General features: G+C 49.3%; 1 protein-coding gene and 1 non-coding gene across 4 annotated transcripts in view; one reads left to right on the top strand and one right to left on the bottom strand.

Annotated features, from left to right (window-relative positions):
- Positions 1–8,508: 8,508 nt before the first annotated feature.
- On the bottom strand, positions 8,509–8,659 carry LOC138468712 (5.8S ribosomal RNA). The gene has a single exon (XR_011268437.1). It is a non-coding gene; the product is annotated as a 5.8S ribosomal RNA (ribosomal RNA).
- Positions 8,660–11,829: 3,170 nt separating this feature from the next.
- Positions 11,830–21,685, top strand: part of SLX4IP (SLX4 interacting protein) — a 1,704,175-nt gene continuing 1,694,319 nt past the window's right edge. Inside the window, exon 1 of one of the 3 annotated variants that reach the window (XM_069608327.1) lies at positions 11,830–12,386. The gene's annotated coding sequence lies outside the window, so the exon portion shown is untranslated. The other 2 variants (XM_069608325.1, XM_069608326.1) reach the window with 2 other exon arrangements.

Genomic DNA, 21,685 nt, shown 5'->3' on the forward strand with positions numbered 1-21,685 from the left:
CCAGGTCTTTCTCCCAGCTGTGTAAAAAGTATTCTCCTCTTCTTTTTCCCGAGATTCATTAGCAAAGCTCTGTTACAGCCTGCCAAACGAGTTCAACCAATGAAATTCTATCATGTCCTACCCTCCTTCTCATTAACAATGGCTTCGCTTATACAGTTGCAACTGTAACCAAACTGATTTCCTGCTTATTCGAGTCTTTGCTTCCTGCAAATACTGTGGACAGAGCGCAGATAGAAGCAAAGAAAAACAAATCTGGATGCGCGTTTAAAATGACTTTCAGAGCCTGTCATTTTCCATTCATTTTGTACTGGAGAACACATTATATTATTAATGAGTTAGAATCATTAGTATTGTTAATAAGGTTAGTTCATTAATCCTCAAATGTGTCTCCTGCAACAGAGGAATTTCAGGTGGAGAAAAAAAAATATGCTTTTAACTGTGAAAAAAAAATATTTGCATTTTAAATGTAGAAATCGTTTTTGACTGAATAGCCTGTTTTCATTTACATGTCCATGTCACACTGGCAACACATGCCTTGCTGTACCGCATTATAGCAATGCACCAAACCCATGCAGTGGTGCTGCATAAAAAATAATGCTAACTACTCTTACAGGTGGCCTCTCACAATCGCCACAGTGTACGCCCCCAACTCAGGGCAGGATGAATACTTGCAGGGGGTTTTGGAGAAGCTAGACCAGTTAACAACAAGGCAGCTAATACTGATAGGATTTTAACTTGGCGTGGCACCCATCCACGGACAGAAGCGCAGACAGGACAGCCACATCTAAAGGCCCATCTAGTAAACTACAGGCTAGCATAACAGAATATTAGCGGATACATGGCATGAACTAAAAGGGGACTCCAAAGGGTATACTTACTACTCACATGTGCACCGAACATTCTCAGATATTGATTACATATTGGTTTCGGAGACACTGCTTTGCCAAGTACGGATCATAGAAAGGGAAACCATATCCCAGCCCGACCACACTCCCCTGCAGCTAGAAACCCAATGGGAGGGGGGGGCCTCTGGAAGTGGCGGTTCCCCTGACATCTGCTGATGCAGTAATTTGCGACGAGATACACAAGTCCATCCGCAACTTCTTTGGGGAAAATAAGACCCAGGAGGTGCAGGAACATGTAGTATGGGACGCCTTTAAGGCAACCATGCGGGGGATGCTCATAGCAAAACAGGCATCTCGAGCCAAACAGGAGAAGGCCCTCCAGGTGGACCTAGAACAGGGGGTTAACAGAGACAGATAGGGGGTAATGATCAGGAGGGAGTATAGGCAAATCAAAGGGCAAATCAATATCCTTCTAGCTAAACAAGCAGTAAAATCGCTCCTATTTTTGAGGAGTAAGTATTACCTCCAGGCAAACAAGACAGGCCGGCTCTTAGCCAGGTAGGTTAAGCAGAAGGAGGCGGCAGGTACAACACGCCACATTCAGATGGTGGAGGGACAGGAAACCACACGTACAGAAGAGATCCTGCAGGCGTTCACAGAGTTCTATACGAGCCTCTACTCTACGAGGCACCGGAGAGGGACCTCCAAAAGGCCTTCTTGATATCTTGCTGGCTAAAAAGATTAGAACAGAGCCAGCGTGACGCTTTAGAAGGGACGATTACGTAAGACGAGATGCGTGCAGGGATCCAATCGCTACAACCAAATAAAGCCCCAGGCCCAGACAGGTACCCCGCCACATTCTATAAAGCATTCCATACCACATTAGTCCCGTTAATGACATCCCTGTTCAACTCCTCCGATACGGGCCGCATCTCCCAGTCCATGGAGGAGGCCAAGGTAATCCTCTTCCCTAAACCAAACAAGAAACAAACCCTCTGTAGCTCCTACCGCCCTACTGCCCTAATAAACCTCAATGCCAAAATCTTTACAAAAAATTCTAACATCTAGAATGGATAAAGTAATCACCGACCTGATCCACCCAGATCAAGCAGGCTTTGTCAAGGGGAGTCAAACGTTTGACAACAATAAGCGAATATCCCACCTGATAGAGAAGTCAAACAGGGCAGTCCGGAGGGCAGGGGGTGTTAGCAGTAGACGCAGAGAAGGCATTCAACTAAGTCAAATGGTCATTCTTGTTTGCTTCCATGGTGGTTATGGGGTTTGGCCCGGGCCTTCTCCACCTGGTCAAAGTCAACTATGGAGCACCACTTATCAGGCTAGCTATCAATGGGCATGTCTCCCAGGCGATAAGGATCACTAGGGGTACTAAGCAGGGCTGCCCATGTCACCATTCCTGTACGCAAACCTTCTCGAACCCTTCCTAGCTAGAATTAGACAGGAGAGGGGAATAAAAGGGATTACATTTGGTGGGGAAGACCATAAGGCAATGGCCTTTGCCGACGACCTCCTAGTCGCGCTAACAGACATGGACACTTCCCTCCGGAGGTTAACAGCACTCCTAGGGAATTTGACAGAGCGGCAGACATGAAGACCAACAACCAAAAACAACAGTAGATTAATGAAAACATTATTGGCTAATGCTTTCACTTTGGTTCGTCTTGCGCTGGTCCAAGAATGTCACCTATAGCGGCACAATACGAATGCCCCCGGCCTTCCCTCTTAATCACGTCCCCAGTTCAGAAAAACAACAAAATAGAACCAGTGTCCTATTCCATTATTCCTAGTTTAAGTATTCAGGCGACCAGCCTGCTTTGAACACTGTACTTTTTTCAAAGTAAATGCTTCAGACCCCCAGGACACTCAGTCAAGAGCATCAAGGGGGCACCAAGAGGCAGGGGCTGGGACAGGCAGTGGTAGCTCGCCTCGCGGCGGACTGCCAGCTCAATCCCAAGATCCAACTACAAGCTTTTTAACTGCAGCAACTTTAATATATGCTATTGGAGTCAACAAAGCAGCTGGGCGAGCCAAGATTGGTCTTGGTCTGATAAATGCACGCATCCCGGGAGGTCCGCGCTCATCAGCATGTATTAGCTCTAGAATTACCACAGTTATCCAAGTAACAGTTGGAGCTATCAATGGAACCATAACTGACTTAAGGTAACATTTGCAGTTTCACTGTACCAGTCGTTTGTACTTGCACATGCATGGCTTAATCTTTGAGACACGCATATGCTACTGGCAGGATCAATGAGGTAGCCGCACCTGCTGGAGGGTGGCAACGGGGGGAGCCGCGCGACTACCTCAGAGCCAACCTTCGCACCCTCTGGAGCTGTTTGCAGGACCCGAGCGCCAAAGAGCATCCCTAGACGTGTGCAGGTCAGGTGGACAGGTTGGTCACGCGGGCGCTGGCGGCAGGGCCTGATCCGCCATGCCACAGGGTGGGTGGGAGGGAGAGGCCAGGCACAACATGAACCGGTAGGGGGGTTTGCCAGCACGCTGCCACTGGTATTGCGACAGAGGGGGTCAGCAACCAACGTGTGTTCCGAACTGCTGGAGAAACGTGCTTGGTGGAGGAGGGGCCGCGTTGGTGCTTGCGAGGGAATCCCGTCTGATCTGACCACTGGGGAGTTGCCGGGCTGCTCGGCCTTCGCTCTGGAGCCACCCACACGAGGGGACCCTCCCCGAGGGAAGCACACCCTTGACACGGTCCGAAGGTAGGTGGAAGCAAATTGCTTGAAACAGCCGAGGCTGGCCAAGCAGTCCAACCCTAGACGGACCAAGTGCACCAAATCGATCCCATGGAGTGCTCGGAAGAGCACCCCCAGCAGGCCAGTCTCTGCTGGTGCATTGCATGGGGCACACCCACCCGGTCGGCCCGGGGTTTTACCATGGAGCCCGGGTTTGGCAGCGAGAACAAGAGGAGTGCAGACCGGTCCCTCTCACCCAGTCTATGGTAATCCGGAGGAAGGTGACTAAATTTTGTCATTGGTGTACCCAGAGTGACAGAGTTGGACCTCTCGGCAAAAGCATTGGGTTCCTTATAGACCCAACTGGAGAGAAATTTCAAACTGACGCGCATCGGGACTTCGAGAGCAGCCCAGCCGTCTGGTCCTTGCAGACATTCCTCTGGCCAATGACCAGATGGCCGGGCTCGGAGATCGGCTATCTGGTAGGTCAATGCATTCTAATAGGACTGGACGGGAAGGGCCTTTGGCCCCCCCACCTGACAAAGGACAGGGGACCAGCAAGTGCCCAAAGGCATAGGCCAGCCCCAATCATCATCCTCGAGCTTTGGCCAGGCCACCTTAGAGTTTTTCTACCCCCTCCACGTAAGAGGTTTTTGATCCACCTTGGAGCTTATCGCTCCGGGGAGGGACAGTCGACCCACATGTGAGACAGGTACCCAAGGCTGGGTGCTTGGGGGGACCAGCACCCCCCAGCCAGCCTGGAGCTTTAGCAGGGCCCCTTTAGAGCTTCTCCATCCAGGGCTCCCCGCGACTGCCGCAAGGCTTGGGGACTCGACCCACACGCACAAGGCTGGCACCCAAGGCCAGTGGGGGCAGCAGCCCCGGCCACCCTGGAGCTCTGGCCTGGGCTGCCTTAGAACTTCTCCCACCACATTAGACCTTTACCCTCCAGAGAGCGACAGGGCTCCCCACGATCACCACCGGGCTTGGGGACAGTCAACCCAGACATGAGACAGGCGCCCAAGGCCAGGACCCCCCCCCCTCGCCAGCCACCCTGGAGCTTTAGCAGGGCCCCTTTAGAGCTTTTCCCTGTGGGGAGCGATGGGAACCCCACCAGGGCTCCCTGCGACTACCACTGGGTTCGGGGGCTTTCGCCCTGGAGCTCTGGCCGGGCCCCCCCTCAGAGCTTCTCCCACCACATTAGAACCTTTCCCTCCAGGACTAACCCACAAACACTGTGGAACTCAGGGCCGGCCATTGCGAGCGCATTTACCCCCACGCCGAGGAAAGGGACCCGCTCAGGGCACCCCTTGACACACGCAGCTGGTCTTGGACCTGATGACACGTGGTTGATACTTGCCCGAGGACCAGGTGCAACCCCCGAACGCCATTGAAGTAAAGCCGGGAATTGCATCACGGCCGCCCTGGAGGCCGCACGGTGGCACTTCCATGCCAACCATAGACAAATGCAGGAGTCAGCCGTGGCAACCACAGCTCGGGCCATCTGCGTATACTCCCCGGGCCAGATGGCCCGGCGGCCGTGCCTGCCCCCACCGTCCAGGGGCACAGGCTTAAGGTACCACCCCTCGTGCTCTGGGGTGGGTGCTTAAGCTGCTGCCTCTCTTCCCCGCCCTGGGCTTAAGGCACCACCACCGCGCACTCGGGCCGGGGAGACACTTCCACGCAAACTATTAAGCCTACTGAACCCGACCGGAGACAAATGCAGGAGTCAGCCGCAACTCGGCCCATCTGGTCCGCCAGCCACAAGTTGGGCCATCTGGGCCTACTACCAGGCCAGTTGGCCCAGTGGCCAGCCAGGCCTGCCCCGACCCCACCATCCAGGGGCACAGGCTTTAGGTACCAACCCCGTGCCTTAACCCAGGGTGCAGTTCATCCCGCAGCGCCAGTTCTGCTTACCAAAGGTTGCCCACTGAGCACTTTCATACAATACCCGGCTCCACGCCAGCCAGCCGGGCTTCCTACCCATTTAAAGTTTGAGAGTAGGTTGAGATAATTATGGCCCCAAGACCTCTAATCATTCGCTTTGCTAGATAAAACTGGGATTTCCGTGCGCCAGCTATCCTGAGGGAAACTTCGGAGAGAGCCAGCTACTACATCGTTCGATTGGTCTTTTGCCCCTAGACCCAGGTCAGATGACCAATTTACACATCAGGACCGCTACAGACCTCCACCAGGCCGAGTTCACATCTCTCTGACAGAGCGGGCGAGACGGGTCGGTGCAGGGCCCACTGCGACAGGATGCCACTGCAATCGGCGAGCACCGGCCCTCAACATCATTACATCACAGGGTTTCATTCGGGCAAGTGTTATACTCCTTGGTCAGTGTTTCCAGACAGGTCGGGTGGTTAACTGACATCACCTCAGACCCCTGGCACCTTTTGTGGGCCTCCCCACCCGGCAGCACGACGTGGTCGGGGTGTATTGAGGGCAGTCCATCAGTCACATGACGAGCCCCGTCTCCCGTCGCCACTCTAGCGACCCCCAAGAGGGGCCAGGATGGTTGCCGGATAAGGGCGCGGTGGCGGTCTATCTCCCTCATCCCTGTGGACACAGCAAAACTGTCAGGTGGCTGTAACACTCTCTGCTGGAGCAGAGAGCCACCTGCCCTTGGGGCCTTCCCAGCCGGTCGTGGTGCACAGCTACAGAGGAAATGCACCCTGCTGGGGCTGGATGTGCCCCGGCCGCAGACCCGCAAGGGCCTCCACCGTTCCAGGTGACCAACCTGCCTGCTGTGTTGGGGTCTGTGCAGTCCGCCCACAGGATTCATCAGTTTACCGCTCAACCGTTTCACACCCTCTTGAACTCTCTTCAAACTTCTTTTCAACTTTCCCTTACGGTACTTGTTGGCCACCAGTCTCGCGCCCGTATTTAGCCTTAGACAGAGTTTACCACACGCTTTGGGCTGCATTCCCAAGCAACCCGACTCCAAGACGACCTGATCCCAGGGTGCAAGAGGCCGCCATCGGCCTAACACCTTCCGCATGGTGAGACTCGATCAGAAGGACTTGAGCCCCCTGAGCGATGCCGGGGAGTCAGTCTTTTATACGCCACATTTCCCACCCCTGCCACTGAATGGGGATTCAGTACTGGGCTCTTCCCTTTTCAGACCCTCTGGGATTTTGTGGCATGAAATGGCAAATTTTGCGGCACGAAATGGCAAATTTTGCAGCACAAACCTTTATTTATGGCGGCATTTTTGCAACACAATTTCTATTGACTGGAGGATGCAAGATTGGTACATTGCAGCAAAGAGGCAGTGTGCAAGGCTACAAGAGAGCCAGGGTGTCAATATATGTATATTTTGTTCAAATAGGAAGAGTCCTAGATGTCTCTGGCTTGGCAGAACAGGGTTTGTTTTGGCTACATTTTCTGGTTTAATGTGCATGTCTATTTAATATTATTAACATTATTAATCATTATCAGTTGTAATGCTGAAAATGTTCCCCTTCTATGTTCCCCAATCCCGCAAACACCGAAACACCTCTCACCCAACACACCTCACACGTCTCACCAATTCCCCATTACAACTTGTATTTTTGAACCTCACGATCAGTCATACACATACTCACATGCTCTGTCACACTGCCAAGTCACAATTTGCGCTCTCTAGTCCCTGCCAAACTCCAAATCATACTACCAACTCACACTGTACGCTCCCCAATTCCTCCCGCAGTATACAGTCCTTCATTATTGCATGCTACTTCTGCATCTTTCATCGGTCCTCCCATTCTATCACACTCTTCCCTCATCCTTTCTCCCAATCTGCAGCTTACTGCCCCTTTCTGGCCAACCCCTGTCTGCTTTTGGGCCACTACTACCCCTGAGCCCACGTTCCTTCCACTTTCTGTACCTACGCACTCTCTCTGATTATTGGCCCACTGCCCCACTGCATCCGCTCTGCTCTCTTGCCCACTGCTTCTCCCTCTGATCTCCTTTTGATTTCTTGCCTACCATGCCACAGCTCACCTATTACTCACCCTCTCACTCCTTTTTCTCACATATCGTGATCATTTTTAAATGTTTGAAGAAAACTGTAGATTTTGGCCTAAAAAAATGGGGCATCTAAAAATAGAGCAGAGGACGTGCTGTTTTTAGATAACCCATTCAGATGTCCTTTGTAGATCGGACTGCTTTTTTTGTTTGCCCAAGTGATGAGATGTGCTTGCGCATTTCATGACTTGAGTCCAAAAAAAAAAAAGTTCAGAAACTGGCCCCTTGAATATTTTCTTTTTTTGAATTTTTTTTAAACTTCCATTTTTGTGGGTGTTTTTGCAAAAACGGCAATTTTTGCGCTTTTTTGCAAAAACAGCCGTTTTTCGCAGCATTTTGCGGGATCGCAATAAGCTGGAGGGTCTGCCTTTTCACTGACCGTTACTGAGGGAATCCTGGTTAGTTTCTTTTCCTCTGCTTAGTAATATGCTTAAATTCAGATGGTCACCATGTCTGATCTGAGGCCGTGGTCAGGGAGCACAAAGCTCAGGGCAGCTTGCCTCGGGCCCGTACTGGAGGGTTGCCCCAGCTCTGTGCCTCTGGCGCAGGCGAGTGTGCTCTGTCCCAATCTGCGACCGAAGCCCACATAGTCACGAGGTCCGCGCTCCATGGTCATCCTGCGCCGGCGGCCGTGGGACACCAAAGACGGCCGTGCAGCCAGGTGCCCTGCGGTAGGGTGAAGGTGCGCCAGGCTTTTTTAAAGCCTGCTGCCGATGCCACCACCACATCCAGGGCGCGTCGGCCACCCGGCCCTCCCAAAACCAGCATGAGGCAGGGAAACTGGGGAGGCCAGGATGCGTCGGCAATGAGCTTGCGTGCCAGATCCAAGGATCCAGCAATGGTGCTGATCGGGGTCTGACCTTAGGGGGATGATTGGAATGGGGTCCCTGTGACAGCCCCAGCCACGCCCGTGGGAGGGAACCCCGGGGCGATTGATGTACAAGCGACTCTCAGACATGCTTAGCCCCGGGAAAAACCCAGGGCCACATGGTGCGTTCAACGTGTTGATCAATGTGTCCTGCAATTCACACTAATTCTTGCAGCTAGCTGCGTTCTTCATCGATGAACGAGTCGAGTGATCCACCGCCAAGAGTCACAGGCACATTTTTTTTGTTCCAGACGTTGGCCTGACCCTGCCGGTGCAGGAAAGGTCGGGGGAGGTAGCGCCGCCTCTGGCAGGACAGCCCAGCGCCCTGTCTAGCTCGGCCGAAACCATTGTGGTTTCAACAAAAAAAAAATACAAAAAACCAGGTGCTCAGCCTGGGAAGCCTGACCACCACCTGCAGCAGCACAGCGCTTCCCAGGGGGATGGAGGTAGGCCGTTCCGCCACCTGCCTACCCGGCCCGATCCACTCATCCTTCCCCGACCCCTTCTGCTTTCCTTTGGCGGGGGCTGGGAGACGGACAGCGAGGCGGGCCAGAGACAGCACAGACAGGGGGTCGGGTGGGACCGCTGGAGTCTTCAAACCCCAGCCCGGCCGCATAGGGCCCAGCTCCAGGTACCTGGGCAAGAGGGAAGGTCACCCACTGTGCCAGCGGGCCTGGCCATCGCTCACCCACAGGCGGCTGGAACCTTGGCGCCCACCGTCAAATAAGCCAGCTGCACCATGGCTCAGGGCTCATGCCTGGCGTGCCGGTCCCGTTTGCCTGGGGAGGCGCCCCTTGACAGTAGTCAGGTTTCCCTCGGCTCCCGGCTGCCACCACTCGGGGCTTCCCTGCTGACCGGGGTGTGCCCACCAATGCCCGCCCGCTGGCAGGTCAGAGAGAGGAGTGCGTGCCCCCGGCCAGCGCAGAGGCGGGCTCAGTGAGGAGAGGGGGCTGCGCAGGGCTCCCTTTCTGGTGCGTGGTTGGGGACATCCCCGGCAGGTTAACCCAACCCTGCCAGGCATCCCCAGTCATCTGCTGTGGTTTGCATGTCTGGGATGCAACCGAGGTCGGGCCAATGGCACTCCCTCCCGCTGCTCCGCTGTTAATGATCCTTCATGCCCCCACCCACAAGCAGATACCATTCACACTCAAATGCCCCATTTCTCTTTCCAAACACACGTTCCAGATTCAAATGCCACCTCCCTCCTGACCTGCATGCCACCATCCCTCCATCCGAACCCACACAAAGACACTAACATCCGTCCCTCCATACCTACACCAAGATGCTCCACCCCTCAGAGCAAGACCCATATGCTTCACCTCTACCTCCAGACTCAACTCGGATGGCGCCATTCGCTCTCTCTCTCTATACCCACACTCAATTACCCCATCCCTTCGACACACATACTCCCACCACTCCAATAAACCAGCATCCTTCTCTCCAAACATACCCCATCCCTCCTCCATTCACACCCAGATGCCCCCTTCCTTCCCACCAGAGTGCTCCAACCCTGACCCACATGCTCCACCATTCCCTGACATGCCCCATCATATGCCCTGTCCCTCCATTCCAGATCAACAATGCCCCCTCCGATCCAGACTCCAAGATGCCCAATCCCTTCCTCAAGACCCATACCATGATGGCCCATGCTCCTTCCACACAGAAAGATGCCCCTATCTGTCCTCCGACCAATGTGCCCCATCCCTCCCTCCAGATGCACACCAATGTGTCCTATGCCTCCCTTCACACCCACAGCAATGTCCCCATCCCTCCCTCCAGACCCACACCCATGTGCACCATCCGTTCCTCTCAGTCCCACCCCAATATGTCCCATCCCTCCCTCTCAGAACCACACCAAGATGCCCCATCCCTCCCTCTAGACCAATACCATAATGCCCATCCTCCCTCCACATAGCAAGATGCCCCTTCCCCTTGCATCAGATGTCCATGTGCTGATCCTGAATCACATGCAGACAGCCCCAGCCAAACCCCTCTAAAACCACCCATCCTAGTATGCCCCATCCGCCCAGACCCACACCAATGTGCCCCATCCCCTCCTTCCAGACCCACACCAATATGCGGCCATCCCTCCCCAGACCAATGTCCCCGTCCCTCCCATCAAACCCACACCAATGTGCCCCCACCACCTCCCTCCAGAGCCACACCAAGATGCCCCGTCCCACTTCCCAACCCACACCTAGATGATCCATGCGACCCTCCAGACCCACTGTGCCCCATCTCTCCCTCCAGAAACACACATGTGCACCATCCCTCTGCCCAGATCCACACCAATGTGCCCCCACCAACTCCCTCCAGAGCCACACCAATGTGCCCCCACCACCTCCCTCCAGAGCCACACCAAGATGCCCCGTCCAACTTCCCAACCCACACCTAGATGACCCATGCTACCCTCTAGGTCCACTCCACTGTGCCCCATCTCTCCCTCCAGAAACACACCCATGTGCACCATCCCTCTGCCCAGATCCACACCAATGTGCCCCCACCACCTCCCTCCGGAGCCACACCAAGATGCCACGTCCAACTTCCCAACCCACACCTAGACGACCCATGCCACCCTCCAGACCCACTGTGCCCCATCTCTCCCTCCAGAAACACACCCATATGCACCATCCCTCCGCCCAGATCCACACCAATGTGCGCTCACCACCACCCTCCAGAGACACACCCATGTGACCCCACCACCTCCCTCCAGAGCCACACCAAGATGCCACATCCACCTAGATGACCCATGCCACCCTCCAGACCTGCTGTGCCCTATCTCTCCCTCCAGAAACACACCCATGTGCCCCCACCACCTCCCTCCAGACCCACACCAATGCGCCCCTTTCTCCAGATCCACACACATGTGCCCCATCCAACCAGACCCACACCAGCATGCCCCTATGCAACCATTCAGACCCCACCAAGATGCCCAGTCCCTCCCTCTAGTCCAATACCATAATGCCCCATCATCCCTCTAAATAGCAAGATGCCCCTTCCCCCTTGCAACAAATGCCTGTGTGCCAATCCCGAATCACACACAGGTAGCCCTAGCCAACCTCCTCTAAAACCATCCATCCTAATAATCACACGCTCATGAAACATTAAATCACTCTATTAGCCCCGTTGATCAGTTAAACACCATTATACACTGTCTCCCTGTTCCTTTTCTTAGCCCTCCATACCCTTCATGTTGAATAGATGCGCATGATTTTTTAGAATAAATGTAATTTCCCGCTCCCCTATCGAAATCGGGCGTCTTGCAGGAACGGTCACGGTATCCGGAAGAAAATGGCAATTGTATTTACAGCCAAGAGCACACAGGTTGCTGCTGTTCCTGCAACCTGGCAGCCAGAGCCGTAGAAACATTCCTGCCGTCGCAATGAAAATGCCCAACCTAAACGCTGCAAACAAAAGGCTGGCAGGGTCGCCAAAGAAAATGCCCACCCCATCCGCTGCAAGAAAAAAGGCTGGCAGGGTCCGGTTGCACTTGCACCGGCAGCAAGAGCCTTCAGAATTGTCCTCAGCCGCTCACTGTACGTGCTCGGAAGCGCTGCGGCTTCACTGCTACGGTCGGAATCACAGGAGGACATCAGAGTCACGTGAAGAAGAGGGGGCGGGCCGTTGCTATGGTCCTTTTCTCGGATGGGAACTAGTCGCTAGCATTTCCCATCTGAGAAATGGCCCTAACAACCGATGGTCCGTTTCTCTGATGGGGAACCTTTGCCAACGACTTGTGGGACACGTGACTACACGTCAAGCATGTCCTAGAGTGTGGGCGGGCTCTCGGATGTTTTGGTCGAGGTACCCGCAGGAAAGGCAAATGCCTCAACAGCGTGGCTGTTCAAAGTTTCTTGCCCTCAAAATGTGCAGAATCCCGGAACTGTGGCACAGATGAGCAGGATAGGATTTCAATAGAGAAGCAGCTGGGCTAGTCAAACACTAAACTGCAAAGTAAGTACAGACAGGTTTTAGTGAGTGAGAATTGGGGTTGGGGATTTGAAAAACCTGCACGTGCCCAACTGAATACATGCCAACATTTAGACCCACTTGGGAGGGAGACGTACATTTCCCCATAGGAATGCATTGGGGCTACAGTTATATTAGGCGGGAGACCATGAAAAATAGCAATATTTGTCACCAAAAAATCGGGAGGGCTGGTATGTATGCAACTGTCACGAATCATTTGGGAGCGTGCCACACCACGAGTGCTGGGCGTGGCCTAGCAGGAGCAAATCCATGCATGTTTGTGGAAAAGGCGAGCCCATGTAAGTGCATTAACTATCCTAGTTGCACTCACTTTTTGGTTTTGGCGCTTTGTGGTGGTGCAAGCCACCAAATTTCGTTTAAAACAATTGTTACTAGAAAAAAGGGTTTCCAAGAAGCAGTCTTCGTGGTTGTCATGGAAATTATACAATCGCCAATGCACTAAGTGTAATACTTGGATGCAATCCAATAGTGGCTTGTTTAACATATTTTCTCCCAATCGGGAGTGCTGTCACATGTCTGTGTGACTGGAGCTGTGGAGTGATCTGGTTTCCAGATGTAGACTGAGTCAGCCAGGCAGGCGTCCCTTCTCCGGTCCTGTCCGTCCCGTCATTGCGCTGCCCCCTCAACCCCCATCTGAGCTAGGATACCGGGTGGAACATCTCCTCCTCCTCCTCCTGCTGCTGCAGAGGTATGCCGCGAGAAAGTGTGTTTACTTTGGCTGTGAGAAATGTCTTTACTTGAAATGTAGTCGTCTTCCGAGGGGCCTGGGGGTTGTGTTAAAGCATATAAATGCTGCTGCTGCCGCCGTTTGTACCCGCTGAGTCCTATGTGTAGTGTGCAATCGAGGTGAGCGATAATATAAATACTAATAATAAAACGTCTTGCAGAGGACTGCCGCGAGGAACTATGCTTACTTAAATTGTTGACTGAAATGTACCTTCCGAGGGGCAGGTGGTTATACCAAAGCATATAAATATTGCTGCTCGCTCGCACAGTTCAGCATCAAACTGTTTGTCCTAGCTCGTCTTTTTAAAAAAAATATTAAAAAAAGAAAAACACATTTCTAATGTTTCCCCTTCAGAATGTCAGCGCGTTGCACCGAGCACATACTGTCCTAGCACAGACCCCCTCTGTCCATACTCTGGTGCCATCCTATCCAGCTTTAAGAACCCCCTCATCCACTCCATCTGTTTCAATCCCTCACTCTGACCGTAAGAAAATAGCTAGGAAATGCTGTCTGGGGATCTCCTCTCCTGATTAGATATGTCTGTGGGTGACAGTTGTGTTTGTGTAAGGTATGCAAGTTTGAGACCTCTGGAACCTCTCCTGCCTTTCCCCCATCTACAAGGACATCCCTCCCATTTCATGTTCCCCGCCCCCCTCCATTAGTTTAAAAAAACAGAATTATTTTCTCACATAGTCGATTTTGCCTTGAAATAATTTTTTGTTAATAGAGCTGCTTTTCTTTTAATTGACGCCTCACCTCCTCACGTTTCTTCTGCTGATTTCTTTCGTTTGTGTTTATTCTTGTTCCACCTTGTCCCGCCAACGATCTCTGCCTTAATGCCAGTAAGACTGAGATTCTCCTCATCGGCACACCGTCACCCTCCTTTCTTGTCACTCTGTGGCTGGCCTCCCTTGGCCCTCCTTCTACCCCCACCTGCGAGACTAAGAACCTCTGGGTCATCTTCGACTCCACACTTTCCCTTTCTGCCCACGTCTCTGATGTCTCTAAAAAGTCAAACTTCCAACTGCACCTCCTCAGAGGTATTCTGCCTTTCCTCTCCTTCCCCCAGAAGCTCACTGTCTCTCGAGCACTGGTTCTCTGGTCTGGACTTCTGCAACAGCCTCTTTCTAAATCTACCTGCTTCTACTCTCCGCCCGTTGCAACCCATCCAGAACAGGACTGCAAGACCTGTGCCTCAAGCCCTGGGATCGTATCTCTCCAACCCTGCAATCTCTTTATTGGCTGCAAGAATTACATTCAAGACCCTTTGCATTGCCCACAAGGCTTTCTGGGGCCTGGGTCCAAAATACCTTCAACTCCCCCTCCATAAATACCTTCCTTCTCGATGTCAGTGGTTTCTCAAAGAAACAAGTTGGAGGTAGATCTGTCTTCGGCTGGGGCCTCCATCTGCAACAGCCTCCCTGCCACTCTGAAACTTGAGAACCATCTCCAGTTCCGGAAGCACCTCAAGACCTTCCTCTTTGCTTCTGCCTTCTCTCCACCTCTCCCCTGCAGATCTGTTCTGCTTCGGTATCGTGCTCCTGGTTACCCTTTGATTTCGGGCCCAGGTACTTACCCACCGTGCCACACACCCGCACTGCCTCCTGGAAACCCTTGCACTTGGGTCTGTATCTGTAACTCTACAGCCCCCCCACCCCCTTTTTTCTTCACTTAATCAGATACCTCTGTCTGTGCCTTAAACCTAGCACTTGCCCCTTGCTGGCTGCACTACCACTTGTTGTTTATTTATCTATGCTCAGCACTTTCCCCCTTCCCTCTCCCCCGCACTTGCGCATTCTCAATGTCACTGGGCCTAGTAAGAACGTTGTTTTTGTTCTCCCTTGTTCCCCTCTCTTGCTTCGTCACGCTCGGAAACACTTGTGTATGAGCGCGATACAACAAAAATATATCTTATCAACTTTTTAGTGCTGCTTGCTTAGAAAGAGCAGCCCGCTCTGGTTCTTGAAATGTATCCCACAGTGGATATTACAATATCCTCAATTTTTCCCTGCCCTCTAAACAACAAGGCTTTTGCGATGGGCTGGTTCAACTTCCATGCTGTTTTGTCTTGATTGCGTATGATTAGGTGTGACCACGAGACACGCATCTCCACCTCGTTTGAAGCTGTGAAAACAGAACCCTTGTCATCAGTCATTCATGTCAAAACTCCCCCCTAGGCTGTCTCTCAGCACTAAAAAACAGGCATGCATAGGTTCATGTGCTTATCAACATGATTAAACCTATATAGTCAGGATTTGTAAAGTTCTTAGACTCAGAGATATCACTCTGATGCATTATACGCTTGATACAGGAGTTATCATGTTAATGCATTTAATATGACCCCCTATCTTCTCAGGGTTCTTATTTTCATTAAAAAAGCTAAAGCAAAAGCAGATATAACATAACATCATACCTATGAACAAGATTGCCATGTGGGCAAAGAGCATGTTTGAATGGTTAATAATAGAACAAGGGGTGGTTTTAGTTTAACAGCTGGGGTAACCTTTATATCTCATTAAGCTTTGCTACACCATACTATATGCTATCAGTCTCCATGCACACTGCAAGCCCCCACCTGTCACTCGCGTTTACTATACTTTAAATATTTATAATGCGCAAACATTGGACCCATGGGCATCCGGGCGCAACAACACAGGAACATAACAAAAATGACAAAGCTATTCAGAGCCAGACTAATATTAAGGAATCAAACATGCCAGATCCAATTAACAAGAATGTTTTTAGTTTCTTCTTGAAGAGATCAATTGACTTCTGACATCTGAGTTCCAAGGCAGGTCATTCCAGGCTTTAGGGTCTGCAATATAAAAGGCCCCCTTTTCAGCCCTCGCGGTTCTGCATCTAGGAAGCATCAACTGCTCCTGGCTACTGGATCTAAGAGTTCTCCAGTAGGTTTTTTCAACCAGAAGATCTTGAAGGTAGTGAGGCATTTTGCCCTGTCTGCATTTATGAGTAATTACCAGTAGTCGAAAAAAGGACCCTTCGCTCAACTGGGAGCCAGTGCAACGCCCGAATAGCCATTGAGACATGGTCTCTCTGAGCAAGTCCCATAACCACATGCACTGCCCCATTCTGAACCACCTGCAGCCTGTTGTTACTGTCAGTTTTGTTAATCCCTGCTAGCAGGCTACAACAGTAGTCTAGCTTGGCCCCTACGATCGCTCTTGCAATGGTTTCCGCATTGTTTTGGGTAATAAAAGGTTGGAGATGGGCCAAAAGCTTAATATAGTAAGCTGATGCTGACACAAGGCTCCCAACATGTGCCTTCATATTGAGGTGTTGGTCAAATATCACACCTAATGTTTTGACCTTCTTTTGAGGAACTATCTTTACGTCTCCAATAAGAAAGCTCTCATAGGTCGGACCAAGCTTCTGTATCGTGCAATGGGATCCAAAAATCAGAAGCTCAGTCTTCTCTCTGTTCAAAGCCAGATTATTATAAGCCATCCGGCACTCTGAGGGCATAGATCCTATTCAACTCTGCTTCGTCAGTATCATATGCCCCAGAGAGAGGGATGACACTCTGCGTGTCATCCATGTAGTTTGTGAACACCACTCCCTCTTGTTCCAGGAGGGCAAAGAAAGGTGCCATAAAGATATTGTATAAACAAGGCGATACGCGAGATCCCTATGGAACACCATATTTTAAGGTATTAGGCAGAGCTTCTGCCTTCTTATAACATACAGTGTTGTCCCGATTACATAGGAAGAAAGCTATCCACTGAGCTGCTGATGGCGAAAAATTGGCAATGTCCCTCAACCTAGTGATCAACCAGGTTGAAGGCCGCCGATAAATCTAGTAGCATTAGCATGAAAGCTTTTTTTTTTTATTCATATGTTCCCAGTGCCTGGACTTAAGTTCGAGTAATGCAGTCTCCGTTCCAAACACCTGCTTAAACCTGAATTGCTGGCTATTCAGAATAGAGAATTTGTTAAGGTGATCTGCTATTTGCACATACGCCATCCAATACAAAATCTTTAGCAGGAATGGAGTATTAGTGATTGGCCTATACTTAAGCGGCACATCCTTGGGTAAACCAGGTTTTTTCAAAATAGGTGTTAACCAGCCTTTTTTAGTTCCTGTGGCACTAACCCCCTCCATGAGGAATGTGTTCACAAATTTCCAAATGACTCCAAGAAAAGTTGGTGAGCAGGTTTTAATGATAATGGCTGAGCAGGGGTCACCCTTGCACTTTGTGACCTTTAACTGTTCCACTATAATAGCCAATTCAGCAACCATTATAGCAGAAAAGCCGATTTGAGGGATGGAAGAACACCTGACCGAATCCACAGTCACTGCTTCACACAAATCCATAGTTTGGTTTTCCTTTTTCCGGGCTTATCTGTCATGCTACCATCAAGCTTGCCCTGCACGGCTTCCTGAGTATCTGAGCACCAGACCGCATCCTTCACTAACAGACCAGAATCAGAAGAATGAGTAGCTTCTTGCTCCTTCAGAATTTTAAACAGCTCTTTTATATCAGACTGTGCATTCAGAATCCTGGAATTGAAGGAGTATTTTTTATTTTTTATTTTTTTGCGTCGATGTTTCCTAGTCTATATGTTTTGACTGCTCCTTTATAAGCTGCCAATGCTAAGTGAGTGGGGTTGTTTCCACATATAGAAATGTTTAAGGGTGGTAGATTTGAGTTTTTTTTTAATTTCGGGGAGAACCAGGAATGGTGCTTTATACTTTCCTTATGCGATCTCGGTTTAAATGGCGCTAGCAAGTTAGTGACATTATCCAGGTTTGATACAAGAGTCTTAACTCATCCGAGGATTTTAAATGGCTGAGATTAAACAATGGGCTCAGCAAGCAGAGGTTTGATTCGCTCTAATGTAAGATTCTTATGGTTTCTTGCATTAGCTCCTTGATCCTTGAGTACTGCCTCACTTAACTTTTATGGGAAATTGCGCCTGTATTGTAAAGTGGACAAAGTAATGATCAGACTAAGGGCAAGGTGACACAAGAAAATCCTTTGAAACCACCTTACACACTAACTTTCTATGTTAAAGTGTGCTGTATGTTTGTAGAACATCTTTCATTGCTACAATGGCTACAAGTCGTGTAAGATATGAAAAGCTGTCGTCAACTTAAATTAGTCTTAGTTCATGTCACCCCCCTTATGACAGTTGTCATAGATCAGAGATTTGTAGCACTGTAAAGCCATCATTAAACACTTTGCAAAACAGGCCACCTATGTTGGTGGCAAAAATAAAGCGTGCACATCCTAGCAATGGTGAGTTATGATTACTGCATGCAAAAGTAATGAGTTGCTTGGTGAATACATGAGCGCCTAGATACATATTGTCGGTGCTACAAAAAATCTAATGAATAAATGCATCACACTTCGAAACAGTTAGCGGTTATTGCTAACACAAGCATAAATGAATACATGCATTTAACAGTGAGGTATTCAAGATACGTACAATATACTGTTACTGGAACTAGCTAAGAAGACCTGAATGTATGTATTTAATGTGAGGTATCTAGGTTAATTCAAACTCCTTACTGGCAATATTTTCAAGGTAAGATAATGGATTCTTTGAGAATCCATTAGAAATTAACAACCAGCATAGTTTGGCCCTGACTTTCTGACCCAATGCAGTTTAGAACGTGTGATTTTGAACTCCTGAACTCCAGTCAGAGCCAACACACAGCTAGAACCTCCAAGTACAACCTCAGGAGTTATACCCTCACCAGAATCATTTTTAGGAGAAGGAAAGCCAGACGAGGCAAAAAGAAAACCCAGACAGAAAAACAAACATTAAAAGAACCTATAATTATCCACATCTCATCCAAACAACTTTCACAATCACAAATGGATACTCTAAATTTGGGCCTATCATTTATACCTACAAACAATACAAGTTTGTTTGAAGAAGTGAATTTATTCAAATTAGTTCGCAAAATGGAACTAAACATTTTCTTTGAAAATCTCGCTGAGGATACCCAGGATAAAGAGACTCCGGACTATCGGTAGATGAGAAGTAAAAGTAATTTTCATCCCCAAGTCAATCATCCCTTGGTTAACTTATTTAAAACCAAAACCACTAAAGCACGGAGATGTCTTACATATGCTGCTTCACACAAACAGAATATCAGAAAGCATCAGTTGAAAATGATCAAAGATCTAGCGGATGACAACAGCCTAACAATCAAACAGGCGGACAAGGGAGGAGCCCTGGTTATTATGGACACCTCTTTATACAATGAAGGATGACATAAATTATCAGATCGTAACACCTATCTGACATTGGAACATGACCCCATTTCATCAGTAAAAGAAACCATTAAAAGTGTCATTGATAAAGCACAGGATATGAATTGGATCTCAGAAAGAACAAGTGCATTTTTTACCAATAAACATCTGGTGACTCCCATCTTTTATGGCTTACCAAAAATTCACAAAAAAAACCAGATCCACCTCCAAGGCCAATTGTAGCCGGGACAGATAGTATCTTTCAACCTTTAGCTGTATACCTGGACACAGCATTACAACCGTTGGTACAAAAGACTCAAACTTACCTTTAAAGACACGACTCATTTTTTACAAACCATCAAAGTACTAAATATAGACCAACCAAACTTACTGTTGTTTACAATGGATGTCCGCAGTCTGTACAACTCTATCCCACACAATGAAGGAATCGAAGCCCTAGAATGGTTTTTACTTAAACATGAGGAGATCAATATTCATAAAACATTTACGATTGAACTCATAAACATCATTCTTTACAATAACTATTTCCGGTTTAATGGCCAGTACTACCTACAAACATGAGGGACCTCAATCGGCTCATCGGTGGCCCCTTCATACGCAAATATATTTATGTATCACTTTGAATACACCCAGGTCATGGAAAACCCAATTTGGAGACATAAGATCAAAAGTTGGCTAAGATACATTGACCATATCTTCGGAATTTGGATTGGCACAGAGACAGAACTTTTGCTTTTCTGGGAATATCTCAACAGCTGCAATGATAGGATCAAATTTAATATTGGAATTGGCAAATTAGCAATCAATTTCCTGGATGTGACAATTGAAATCATGGATCTAGGCCTAAACACCCGTATCTACAGAAAACCCACAGATGTCAACAGCTCTCTTCGTTGTCATAGTTTCCACCCAAAAAACCTTAAGGAAAATGTACCGTATAGCCAACTATTGAGGTTCAAAAGGATTATCTCGGATGCAGAGAAACTACAAGAGGAATATGCAGTATTGAAATCCAGATTTACGGACAGGGGTTTTCCCGAGGAACTTCTAGATAAGGCAATATTAAGAACAGAAGCACAAAAAACTCTTAGGCCCCAAAGTAAGAAAAGAAAAAAACAACTTTATACATACTTTAAGATACTCTAGCCAAAGCTTTCAAATCAAGCGTATAATACACAAAAATTGGGACCTCATCAAATCGGACCCGAGTCTGAACCAACTCTTCCCAGAACCACCCATGCTTGCGTACAAAAGGGGAAGCAACTTTAGAGACAAATTGATAAAAGCTGAGAAACCCAAGCAACAAACTCAAACCTGCCTAAGTAGACCAAGAAATGGTACCTTTCCTTGCTTAAATTGCCAACATCGCTCCAGCGTGATAAAAGGAGACCACATTCGGCACGCTAACACTGGGAAGAAAATCCCACTAAAACATTATGCGACCTATGATTAAAAATATGTCATTTACGTGTTACGCTTCCCGTGTGGAAAGTACTACGTGGGAAAGACAGCAAGAAGAGCTAAAGATGGACTGAGCACAAGTCGAATATCGGGTGGGAAAAAACCATCAAGTCACCTGTGTATAGACATTTCAGAGATCACCAAAAAAATATCTCACAAATGAGAGTAGTGATGAGGATTACTACCTTGGTGTTGAGACTAAAGGTTGGGGTAGGCGTGGGGTGCTGCAGTTTGTGAGGTAACATGATATGGCAGCTACAGGGGCAGAGACTTCAATTCCCAGCAGCCCCTGGGCGCTTTGTAGTCATGTCCTTCCGTGCGCGTTGCCAGCTGAACTCAATCAGGAGGGGCTTATCAGCCGGCAACGACCAAGACAGGTGCGGCTTATTTTGGTGTTTGAGGAGGACAGAGGAGGTTTCGCGTGCAAGATACCAGCATGACGGCTTGATGATTTGCAGACCGGAGGGGCATGCAGGTCGGAGAGAGGAAACGCTGCCGGCTGTTTATTTATGCTGCGCCTTCTTCGGTTAGTCCCAAGGGGCTCCCAGGCTAAAGCTAAGTACTACGGGGAGCGGGCATGACGCTCGGATTTATGGCTTACTAGTTTTCCCAGTTAAAGTGTGCTTGGAAAGCAATTACCCCTGCATTTGTGAACGCACGTTTTTTTAAAAATATTGAATCAAACGTGCTAAGAGGAAAACGTTTTTGAACCTTGGTGCAAAACACTGATCTTTCTTTGATAATGAGCATGAACTTGGCATGGGAAAGGTTGCACAAAATCCTGGGCTCTGAAAATATTCATCCTAGAGGACACGTATCAAGTTTTGGGCAAT

The sequence above is a fragment of the Ambystoma mexicanum genome, chromosome 4q, assembly GCF_040938575.1.
Source record: "Ambystoma mexicanum isolate Mex_15411 chromosome 4q, UKY_AmexF1_1, whole genome shotgun sequence".
Classification (NCBI taxonomy): Eukaryota; Metazoa; Chordata; class Amphibia; order Caudata; family Ambystomatidae; genus Ambystoma; species Ambystoma mexicanum.